This window comes from Arachis ipaensis, chromosome B03 (assembly GCF_000816755.2).
Source record: "Arachis ipaensis cultivar K30076 chromosome B03, Araip1.1, whole genome shotgun sequence".
NCBI lineage: Eukaryota > Viridiplantae > Streptophyta > Magnoliopsida > Fabales > Fabaceae > Arachis > Arachis ipaensis.
Genome location: NC_029787.2, coordinates 33,766,859 through 33,779,021, shown reverse-complemented (window position 1 = coordinate 33,779,021; position 12,163 = coordinate 33,766,859).

Below are 12,163 nucleotides of genomic sequence, written 5' to 3'. Positions count from 1 at the left end.
TGAAAGTATATATGCTGAGATATTGATAATTTGTGATATTGCACTTCCACTATCGGAGATAAGAGTTTCCCTAGGAGAAAACAGTGGCTAGCCACCACGTGCTCCAGGTTGAGACTCGAAGCTCTTTTGACCCTATGTCGTCAGGGTGGCCGGGCAATGTGAAAGCCCCGGATGAGCTCACCCCCATAAATATTCACCAGTGAGGGTGATGGATATGGATCATGATTATGATCAAGTTTATATTGAATATAACTCGAGTTTGGGAGACACGACTGAGGGACAATCCAATGGTTAGCTACTAGGACTTGTCGGGTTGGCCCTATAATTGACAGATGATATCATCAGCCACTAGGGATAGGCATGCATCATATGCATCTATGTGACATTATTTGGGTGTGCATATTGTACTTGGTTTGCCTATGTGATTAAATGCTAATTGTTCTACTTGCAATAACTGTTTGTTTGTGCTTGCATCTTCCTATTTGTGATTGCTACTGAGACTCTGTTGGACTGTGGTGATTGGTTGATGGTTGGATTGTTTGGGCCTAGGGCCGTGGATGGAATGAGATGAACCGATGGTTGATTTTGGTTTTGTGTTTCTGGTTTGGAATAAAATATGAAAGGCTATTTTGGTTCGGGATAGATAAACCGTTTGAAAGGCTTTTAAGTTTTTGAGAATTGAATGGTTCCTCTTTCGGAAAAGGATTTCAGATTTCACTTTTATTGTAAACCTTTGTATTTGAAAAGGGGCTAAGATGGTTGTTAATCACTGGTACGGTTTATCTTCACATATCATATTACAGTAATTTCCAAAAACCTTCTACTGAGAACCCTTTCGAGGATGATGTTCTCACCCCCCTACATTTTTCCCCTTTCAGGATATGGGCGTAGAAGTCACGAAGAGTTTATTTAATTGTTGTTAAGATGCTCTGTATTGCTTTAGATTATTATTTTTTTTACCTTCGCCTTTATCTTGCTATATTTTGTAAGAGGGATAGGAATTGTATTGGGTAATATTTGTAATATTATTTATATATATGTATGTATATATATATGGATGTACGTTGTATAGCAAGAGTATTTTTGGGAGTGATATTGCGGTTTAAAGTTTTAAACAAGCTCATATTTTAGTATTAAATAGTATAAGTGTCGTCGTAATGTCTGTGCTATCAGAGTAGTGCAGCCGGAAGCGTGAGCTTTGGTAGTTAGGGTGTTACATTAATCTAGTTATGCAATTCGCCTTTCCTATGAATTGTGCTTGGACTTCCCTAAACTTTTGATGAGTGTACACATCTTGAAACTGCGCTTCAATGGAGGATTTGGTTGCACAAGGTATGACCGTATGAAAATCTGCAGCATCTGATTCTCTCTCTGCTTGCTCCCTGCTTCCGAGGCAATTATCGTATTGTTTGACAAATTGAATAAGCGAGCTATTCTGGGTAATAAACTTGTTCAAAAATGAATGCATTCTCTCGCTCCTTTGCGTGCTTCTCATCCCTGCCCAAAAATGGTGATCCAAATAGATTGGAACCCATATATGACGGTCTTCATAGAGATCTGTAGAATACACCCAAAAACAGACTATAAATACACCTGACATAAATTTAAATTACACCTCTGCTGCAGATTTTAAACAAACATTACCTGAAAGCCACTTGTTGTCCACAAGACCAAAATTCAGCAGAAAATCATTCCAATTCCTATCAAATGAGTCTTTACTATGAGAGTTCCAAATAACTTGGCTCATTTCTTGTTCAATTTCTGCATGTCCCTTGTACCCGTTTAATTTGCTTGGAATCTTCTTCATGATGTGCCAAATACACCAACGGTGAATTGTTGTTGGCATACACGCCTCTAAAGCCCTTTTCATTGATGTGCATTGATCGGTGAGGAACCCTTTTGGAGCATTTCCTCCCATGCAACGAAGCCAACATTGAAATAACCATTTGAATGATTCAATTTCTTCGTTTTTCATCAAAGAGCATCCAAGAAGTGTTGACTGACCGTGGTGACAAAAGAACCACAAACCAAATTATACCTGAAACAAATTACCATAGCACAGAATGAAAATTCATTATGTACACCCCAACAAATGCTTTGTATACACCCAATATACACCTCTGGGGCGGATTCATAAAAAACTTTAATTTAGCATCATAAACAGGGACAGTTTATTACCTGTTTGTATTGTAGGTGGTGTCAAATGAAATAACATCTCCGAAATACTCAAAGGCAGCTCTACTTCTAGCATCGGCCCAAAAAGCCAGCTTAATCGATTGATCCTCCTCGAGTTCAAGTTCAAAAAAGAAATTTTGATTTTTCTCTTTCATTCTTAACAAATATTTCCCAAATTCCTTTGCATCTTCTTGTTCAGAAACATTACGAACTTCTCTCGTAATGTAATTCCTCACATCCTTTTCAATAAAATTTAACTCACGATGACCACCAGCAGCCGCAACAAATGATTGGTAAGTTTTGCTTGGTCTAATACCAGCCTCCTCGTTATTCTCTATTGTACGACAAATGGACATGCTTAGTTCTCTGTGCTGTTTGAGCATCTCTGCTTTACTTGGACAGCAAGGGTGTGAATGATCCAACACAACCTTTGAAATGATCCAAGCACCAACATTCTTCAGTGTGTGTATATAAAGTCTTGCAGGACAGTTTAAACCGGCTGTCGGATTCGTCTTCTCGGTCGGAGATATTTTAGATTTCCATTTTCCCTCTCTGCTACATGTAATCAATTGATTCTTAATCTCGTTTCCCTTCCTATTTGTGCTCCGAACTCTTGTAGAAAACCCTGTAGCCTTGGCGTAGTTCCTGTAAAATTTTTCAGCATCTTCAAGAGTGGTAAAGGTCATTCCAACCTTGGAAACAAACTGGTCATCAACAACAGAGAGAGGCTGCAGAATATACCATGTCAGAAACAAAAAATACACCCAATCATGTTTGATCTAATACACCCGAACGACAACAACTCAACTAAAATAGGAAGAAACTGGTCATCAAGAACAGAAAGAGGCTGTAGAATACACCATGTAGAAAATAAAAAATACACCCAATCATGTCTGATATAATACACCCGAACGACAACAACTCAACTAAAATAAGAAAAAGCCATAAACTGTAAATACACCCAAACTTGCTCAAAAATACACCCAAAAAGTTCTGATCTACACCTGAGAGTCTGCTATAAAATTGTAGATAATTAATCCACAGATTTATGTTCACGCGATAGTTTCACAGTCAATGTTCACGAATTATTCAGCTACACAATGCTATACTAATAACTGCAATAAAATTTAGAGTAATCGTATGTAAATCAAACCTCAGGAACTTCGTTAGATTCAAATTCATAATCCACTTCGCCCTGATTCAGCTGACAATCTGAGGTTGAATCATCCATTATCTTGAAAACGAAGCTGGAGTTACAGAGAGGAACTAACGTCAATGACGAAGAACAAACCAATGAGAAAGGAGGGGAAAAGAACGATCGAAAAACCAGGAAAAGACGCGCGAGAAGAAGAACGAGCAAATTTGGAAAGAAGGAAACAAATCTTTTAAATTTAGTAGTTATACAAACGCGGGATCTTTATATAGCGCGTGTAAGTGACGTAGGGTTGCAGCGCATTTTGGTGGATTAGGCGTTAATTAACTTGTAATAGTTACAAGCCCTAATCGCTTGTATACTGAGCTTTTCCGTTAAACAAAAGCTACGTTTTATAAATGTTTTTTTTAATATTTAAAGAGACACTTTTCAAGTGACGCCACACTTGTGTTTTCTATTCTCCTAAAAAAAGTAATTAAAAAAAAAAGCGTAGCCTATTCTATGCTTTTCAAATGTAGCTTAAAAAAGTGTAACTGAATAGGTGATTTTCTTATAGTACTAGGCCACATAATGTTATGTCTTTAGAACGGTCAAACTTAACTTTCATTTAGCTCGCAGCTTAGTAGTTTAATTTCCTTATTTAAATTTAAAGTCATCTTCGATTCAACTTTTATCTTCTATTTAAACTTGTCTTTGTTTATCTTTATTTAAAAAAAAACTTATGTTCCATACTTCCATATATTTGCAAATCAGAAATAGGTAACTTTCATAGAAAATGAAATTCCAAGTACATTCAACATAGTAAAATTAGAAAAATATAGTAGACTCTCTAGTAAATGCAGATGCTACATGCAAATAATAACATTATTTTCTTCTCAGTTGAACTCTTCCCAGAGTCTTTTGTAAGTTTGTTGAGTTATGTTCTTCGTTTTGTTTGTTTTATAGTTTGGTTGTGGAAACTCATTTTGATGTATTGTTGTTTTTTGTGATTCACACCTGTAATTCTATTCACAAATGAATGAGTTGTATCTTTGAGGGAAAAAAACTAACATTGGACTGAACCATTTGCAGCAACCACATGCTTCTCTATATTGAAAGTTCATCTCTGATACATTTTTTTTGTCATATCATCTCTGATACACTAAGTTAATATTCCAGAGTTTTTTTTGTCGTAGGCTAATTGTCCCACTGGGTCCATTTATTAACGTGGATTAGACGGGTTCACAACTCTGACTAAATATATTTTTTTAATAAAAAAATTTAATAACCAAATTAACCATTAATTAACCAAATTAAGTAGTGATCCACGGCAAAAAGAGGTGCTGGCTATACTGGGAAGAGAGGTTGTGTGGAAGGGCATGGCGATGACGTTGGCTTGGAAGGACCAAATTTAGGTGATGAAGTGATAAACAAAGAATAGAGGAGTAGAATGTACTTCAATTCACGGAAGTAGAGCTTTGATATTTTAAGAATAATAAATTATAAAATAACCCAACTATGGTTAAGATAAGGACCAATTACAATGTGACACATAATGAAGGGTAACTTACATGTTATTTTAGAGAGGGTTGGGTAGCATTCACCTATATATATATATATATTGAATTATCATAATTCTTCTGACAAAAAAAGAAGAAGTACTAGAATTCTCGAATCAAATTGGGGAAACTCATCGCAAGTGAATTGGAGCAACACCTTCATGGTAGGGTGTTGGAAGTTGTGAAATTAGAAAAATATGGTAGTCTTTTTACATTTTTTTAACAGACCTCAAGTAGCACATATGCTGATTCAAGACTATGCTAAAGTCATACATGGCTCTTTCGAAAAACAAGGGAGAAATCTAACAATTAGAAACCGCATTGAGGCAAACATCAAGTAGCAACATCCCTTGGAAGAGGAGATTTTGTCAACATTGATGGGGCGGCAAAAAATGAATCTGAAAATAGCTAACTGCAGGGGCCTCATTAGGAATCACTGCGGCAGATGGGTTATGGGTTTCTCCAAAAACAGGAAAAATGGAGATGGCTTGGATATTAGGCTTTAGAAAAGTTTAGTTGGAGAGTATTCTGGATCCAACTTATGGCCTAAACGGCCTACACACCACTTTATGGGCTCCTTCAAAGTCCACACGTTTCACATCCACAACAAAAAGGTTCACACATTCCAAGATCAGCTCCACGCAGTTTGGTATCACCTTAATAGCTTTTGAATTCATAATTTGAAAAGAGCCTCACTCTGTAACTGCCCTCAAAGAATTGAGATCTAATAACTACCCAACTAGTGCTATATAAAGAGGAGTAAAGGAGCATTGGGCTCCTCCAGTACTAAATCTTACCTCTAAAATACCTGTTAACTTAGTGTTGGAGTGTCTTTTCATATTGTTATGCAGATATTTAATAAATCTGAATTGGTTCGATATCTATTATTTAAGAATGAATGCTACTCTTCTTTTGTGGATATCAGTTTTTAAAATGCACCAAAGACTCCACTTTGAATGAAATAAATGGTACAGAAAAACGAAACCTAAACTGAAATTAAATTATTTGAATTTAAAATTACAGAAAATAAAGTGAATGACTTCAATTTAAAAGAAATAACAAATACCTTCAACACAGTTGAAAGACTTTTTATTTTAGAGAGGGTTGGGTAGCATTCACCTATATATATATATATATTGATTTATCATAATTCTTCTGACAAAAAAAGAAGAAGTACTAGAATTCTCGAATCAAATTGGGGAAACTCATCGCAAGTGAATTGGAGCAACACCTTCATGGTAGGGTGTTGGAAGTTGTGAAATTAGAAAAATATGGTAGTCTTTTTACATTTTTTTAACAGACCTCAAGTAGCACATATGCTGATTCAAGACTATGCTAAAGTCATACATGGCTCTTTCGAAAAACAAGGGAGAAATCTAACAATTAGAAACCGCATTGAGGCAAACATCAAGTAGCAACATCCCTTGGAAGAGGAGATTTTGTCAACATTGATGGGGCGGCAAAAAATGAATCTGAAAATAGCTAACTGCAGGGGCCTCATTAGGAATCACTGCGGCAGATGGGTTATGGGTTTCTCCAAAAACAGGAAAAATGGAGATGGCTTGGATATTAGGCTTTAGAAAAGTTTAGTTGGAGAGTATTCTGGATCCAACTTATGGCCTAAACGGCCTACACACCACTTTATGGGCTCCTTCAAAGTCCACACGTTTCACATCCACAACAAAAAGGTTCACACATTCCAAGATCAGCTCCACGCAGTTTGGTATCACCTTAATAGCTTTTGAATTCATAATTTGAAAAGAGCCTCACTCTGTAACTGCCCTCAAAGAATTGAGATCTAATAACTACCCAACTAGTGCTATATAAAGAGGAGTAAAGGAGCATTGGGCTCCTCCAGTACTAAATCTTACCTCTAAAATACCTGTTAACTTAGTGTTGGAGTGTCTTTTCATATTGTTATGCAGATATTTAATAAATCTGAATTGGTTCGATATCTATTATTTAAGAATGAATGCTACTCTTCTTTTGTGGATATCAGTTTTTAAAATGCACCAAAGACTCCACTTTGAATGAAATAAATGGTACAGAAAAACGAAACCTAAACTGAAATTAAATTATTTGAATTTAAAATTACAGAAAATAAAGTGAATGACTTCAATTTAAAAGAAATAACAAATACCTTCAACACAGTTGAAAGACTTTGGAATGAAAATGACAATGCAGAATTTAAAGAGGAAAAGAAATAACTTTGTAGAAAATGAATAAATTGCAGAAAAATAAATTACAAGAAATTTATACGGAAAATGTAAAGACACGAATTGAAAGACATAGAAGGAATCCTATATAAATGAACTTGAGGTAGACTCATAAATTTTCTGGTATGTGAGCGTGCAAGAGTGCTTTCTGAAGACAAATTGCAATCCCTTGCTTCTTTTGAGCCTCCTTAATTGATAGATCAATCCGACCAATCTTATGCTACCAAATGCCACCTCTGATAAGTCCAAAAATAACTGTTCCTGCCAGGTATAGAGCCAAGTAACTACCCTTGTGCAATACACCATCAATCTTAACATGTTGTTTGCCAACCTCCTTCTTCGACAAGCTATGGCAGATCGAAACCCTTTTCTATAGACACCTTCTTTTCGAGTTATCCTCCTTTGTAATTCGACTAACAGTACTTCGATCTGCAAACTCTTCGATTATTAAATTTTTTGACTTACAAATTGTCCCCTAGGATTATTATTATCATCAAAATCCTTTTTTAAAAATGAAATAATTAATCTTGAATAAGATTTATCTTAAATTTTGGATAAACAAAACTAGAAGAGAGAAAGTAAATACATTCTAACTATGTCGGCTGCATTATATTCACATATTCCAACCCACCTATCACTAATTTGTATAAAGAGCACTTATTATTAACTACCCAACTATATTAAGTCTAAGGTGGCTTATTATTGGTGTTGGCATCGGATGTATCAATTATATCTGCTCTCTTTAGCAAGTCTTTGAAATATTTTGTTTACTTCAGAATTAAGGAGCCAACAAGTTTTTTGTCCACTCCAATTCCATAAAAGAAGCTCATGTTTTCCAAGTGTTTAAAAGTAAACACATCATTAAGTTAGGAAATGAGGTTATTAACCTCAACTAGGTCAGTTCCAGTCAGTAGAATGTCATCAATATAAGCTAGAAGATAGATAGCAGAGGTATCACATTGTCTAACAAACAAGCAAAGTCTTAGGTGTTACTTTCAAATTCAAAACTCCTTTATGTGCCACTTAACTTTAGAAACCAAGCAAATGGTGCTTGCTTTAAATCATACAATACTTTCTCTAGCGTGCAAATTAGACTTGTTCCAAGCGAGTACCCCTCGAGTTATATCACATATACCTTCTCGGGTAGATCACCATATAAAAAAAGTGTTGTTAAAGTCAAACTGTTTGACCTTCTTTTGAAAACACTTCCGTATTTATTGGAAAGAGTTTTTCATTTACGAGAAGCACCAGATTCCGAATCCTTGGAAGAGTAAAAAAAATTGGAAACATGAGAAACTTGGGAAGAAGAAGTCTATAGTTGAGATTGAGGAAGGGGTGAAAGAGGTGTCCCCACTTCAGAAGAGGTCGGGTCAGAATCTAAAGGTAGAGTTAGGATGGCCATCGATTTCTCTACTTTGAGCTGCTTGGCCTGACGAGTAGCTATGTTCTTCTTGGCCAACTTGAGTTTTCTTTTTATAGGTATCCGAGCTGTTAACCATCATCTCTCTGAAAGAAGAAACAATTAGCAAAGACATTATACAGATGTATCTAGCTACTACTATCTACATAAGTAATAAAGTTATCTACCTTACTCGATTTAGCTATAAGAAATTTCTTGGTATTGAGGTTGGGGGCTCGTCCCCAGCATTCTTGAAAAATATTCATGATCATTTACTCCTCTTCATCAAGATCCTCAAGCTCGTATTTGATGATTGTTGTCTCTTCTTCCCAATATAGACAAAAGATGTATTCATATTTCTCATTAAAATAAAAAAAGCTCGGTGACCCTCTCGAAGTTGGAACTAAAATTAATAATTTTTGAAGTCATGAAAAGACTCTTCAAAAATGAAAAACACCTTCCTACCCCCCGAACAACTCGAAAAGAAGTTCATTTTTGTTTTTTAGAGCTAAAATATTTTGTCAAATGAAAGAAATAGAAGAAAATCTTGAGAGAAAGAGGGAGATCAAGTGTACTACCAACAAGTTGGTAGATTTTCATGAAACCCCAAGAGTTCGGGTGAATTTGAGTAGGAGCAACTCGGCAAGTCATTAAAACATCTTGCTCGAAGTCGGTATAAAACTTTGTTACACCAAGTCTAAGGAAAAAGCATTCGTACATAAAGATAAAGTGTATGTCCATTATTAAGATGAGAATAACAAATTCTCTCTTTAGGATCAGAGGCAACTAACATAGTTTTTCTCATCCTCTCTATCCATATAGATAGGATGAACAAGTCAAAACCTCTCTAAAATTTTTCCATCCATTAAAAAAACAACTCCTAATACAGTACTATCTACCTAGTACAAATCTTCAAAAATTCTACAAGGCACTATGTTTACTACAAAATAAGACATAGAAGTCAATATACCTACAAAAAAAATAACTACATATGTGAAATAAAAGAAGTCGATTACAACATAAAACAAATCGGCATTGTCTCCAACAAATGAATAAAAAAATCTTCACCCTTTTTTTATGATAGCAGAGGCCAAGAAAGTGGCCAGAAACATAAAATTACTAGTGGCACTCTCATCAAAAATGATAACAGCACCATTCAGGGGCAAGAAATGCCCAATGTACATAGTAACAAAGATTCAAGCAAAAGACATCATTTCTTAGAAATCAACCATAAATTCCTCTAGAAAATAACCCTCTCACGAGCATTTCTTAGAAACTAAAAACAAATCAGAAAACAATCTTGATAAGCAAAAATTTGCAATGATTACCAGCATGCAAAAAAAATCATAAAAACAAGAATAAAGGAATGCTCAGAATAGTAAAGAGAAGGAAGAAAAAACCAACCTTAAAATATAAGTAGCAAAAAAACAGTAAATACGTTTGGAAACTTTAGAAGCGCCACTAGAAGTGACAAAAGAAGAAAGTTTGGAGGCGAAGATGGCAAGGTGTGATAGACACAATATGGAGAAGAAGAGTTTTAACTGGAAAGGGGAGAAATTTTTCATAACAAAGGAAATGAAAAGTTGGAAAGAGAAGACAAAAGCCAAATATATGTGTAAGTAAGGGAAAAAGATAATTTTATCATATTTTTAATGTTGTGCACGATTATCAAGAAAACTAAAAAGGTATGCAAATAGTTATAGAAAGATAAAACGACGGTTCAAAAAATCACGTCGAGTTGATCGATTATATTCCTTTGAATCACATCGAAAGAACCAACTTCTTCAACATAAAGAAATATTATTCTATCCAACTTCTCCAATAAAATGAAGGCTATAGTTCAGCGAACTCCTTTGCTCGGTACCTAAGTTTGCTAAACTCAGCCACGAGCAAGGGCACTGTTCATACAATGGCTTAGTAACTAAAGTCATAGCCCGAAAGGGCTGATCCATCCTTAATGGGCCTCAAGGTTGTCCATATCCAAAAAGATCTGTTTTAAAACTACATGGGTTAAACTACTCGACCTACTCAGACATGGCAAGTAAGACCTTGCCTTCTACTACTTCAGATGCCATCAATAATTCATCCTCTATCTTAACGTGGGTAACTTCTCAAATATTAAGGAAGAAACTACCGACTATTACTAGTGAAGAAATTCAGAAGTGATGACCAAGTCATCACTTCCTTCTATAAGTACTCGATCAAATTTAGGTATTTTTTAATCCCAATTCACTTAAATATACCTAAATAAAATTCTTGCTAACTTAAACATTGGAGTCCCTTACAAGTACCTCACCATCATCCAAAAAAAGATGTCGAACAGACTCATTGCTCCAGTAAACAAATTAGAACCCTTCATCCAAGAGTTTGGACCTCACGTTTGGGTCCATATCATCTTAGTTTCAAGTATCACCTCCGAACATTATCTATCTATAATAATTAACAATCATGATAGGTATACACAAAAAATCAGCCATTAAATAATTCACTTATATAGAATACAAGTTAAAAAAATACACATTAAAAATGATTCACTCATACATGTATACACACACAAATACATATTGACTAGTTTGATAGTTAATTTTAGTTCGCACATCATATTTTTGAACAATTAATCACATTTTTTTCACTATATGAGGGCGATAAGTAGGAATAGCCTTAACCATTTCATATTTAAACCATGTGTCATCAGTTGGATAAAGGGTAAACTACCAAAATGGCTGAAAAAGAATAACCTTTAAAATGCACACGACAAATAAGCATTTGAATGTTTTGAAAATGTAACAAACATGACCAATAAATATTATATTATTTATAAGTGAAAAAAAAAATTTATATTTCAAGTGACTTATATTATCAATTAGATCCAAATTTTTATGACATTTGAATAACTATTTAGAAGTTACATACAAAAATTGGAACAAAATTTGTTCTCTAGAATTTTTATATTTCTCAAAAAAACTTGGTCATTTCCGAATAATTTTTTTAAAAAAATTCACTTCACATAAAATTATCAAATTCTAAGGATAAAAAATTTTATTTTTCTAATAATTCTTGCAAAAAATTACTTCAAAATCTTATCTCTAATTTCTTTTTTAGAATATATATTTAACATTTAGCTCTTTTGTCGCATTTTTTATTTTTCTAAAAATTATTTTTCATTCGTTTCTTTTGATAAGATTATTTTTTCAGTGATATAAATTTTTGAATACTATTTTATAGTTTATTCATTGGATAATTTTTTTTGTTTTTTCACAGTATTCCTTATCTCAGCAGACAAAGGACTAATCCGTCGCATATCTAAACTCCATTTAAGGGTACTAGCCAATAAATTACTACATGCACAAGACGAAATTCAAAATTCTAATATTTGTTTAAGCAGACTAGTGAATTAACCACTTACCACTAGACCAATTCAAGTTGGTTTTGGATAAACTTAGACTTTGATTTGGTAAAGGTTTTACTTTTCAAAAATAGCTTATAAAAGTTAACTTTTAAAAGATAATTTTTTAGAAGTTGTAGCATCTATATTTAGTAAATCAAATAAAAAATGACTTTCAACAAGTACAAACAATAAGAAATACATTTGGTAAAATAGTTTTTAAAATTTAAAAGTATAATAATAAATATAAATATAAAAACTAAATTTAAAAATTAATTCATGTATGAATTTATATTA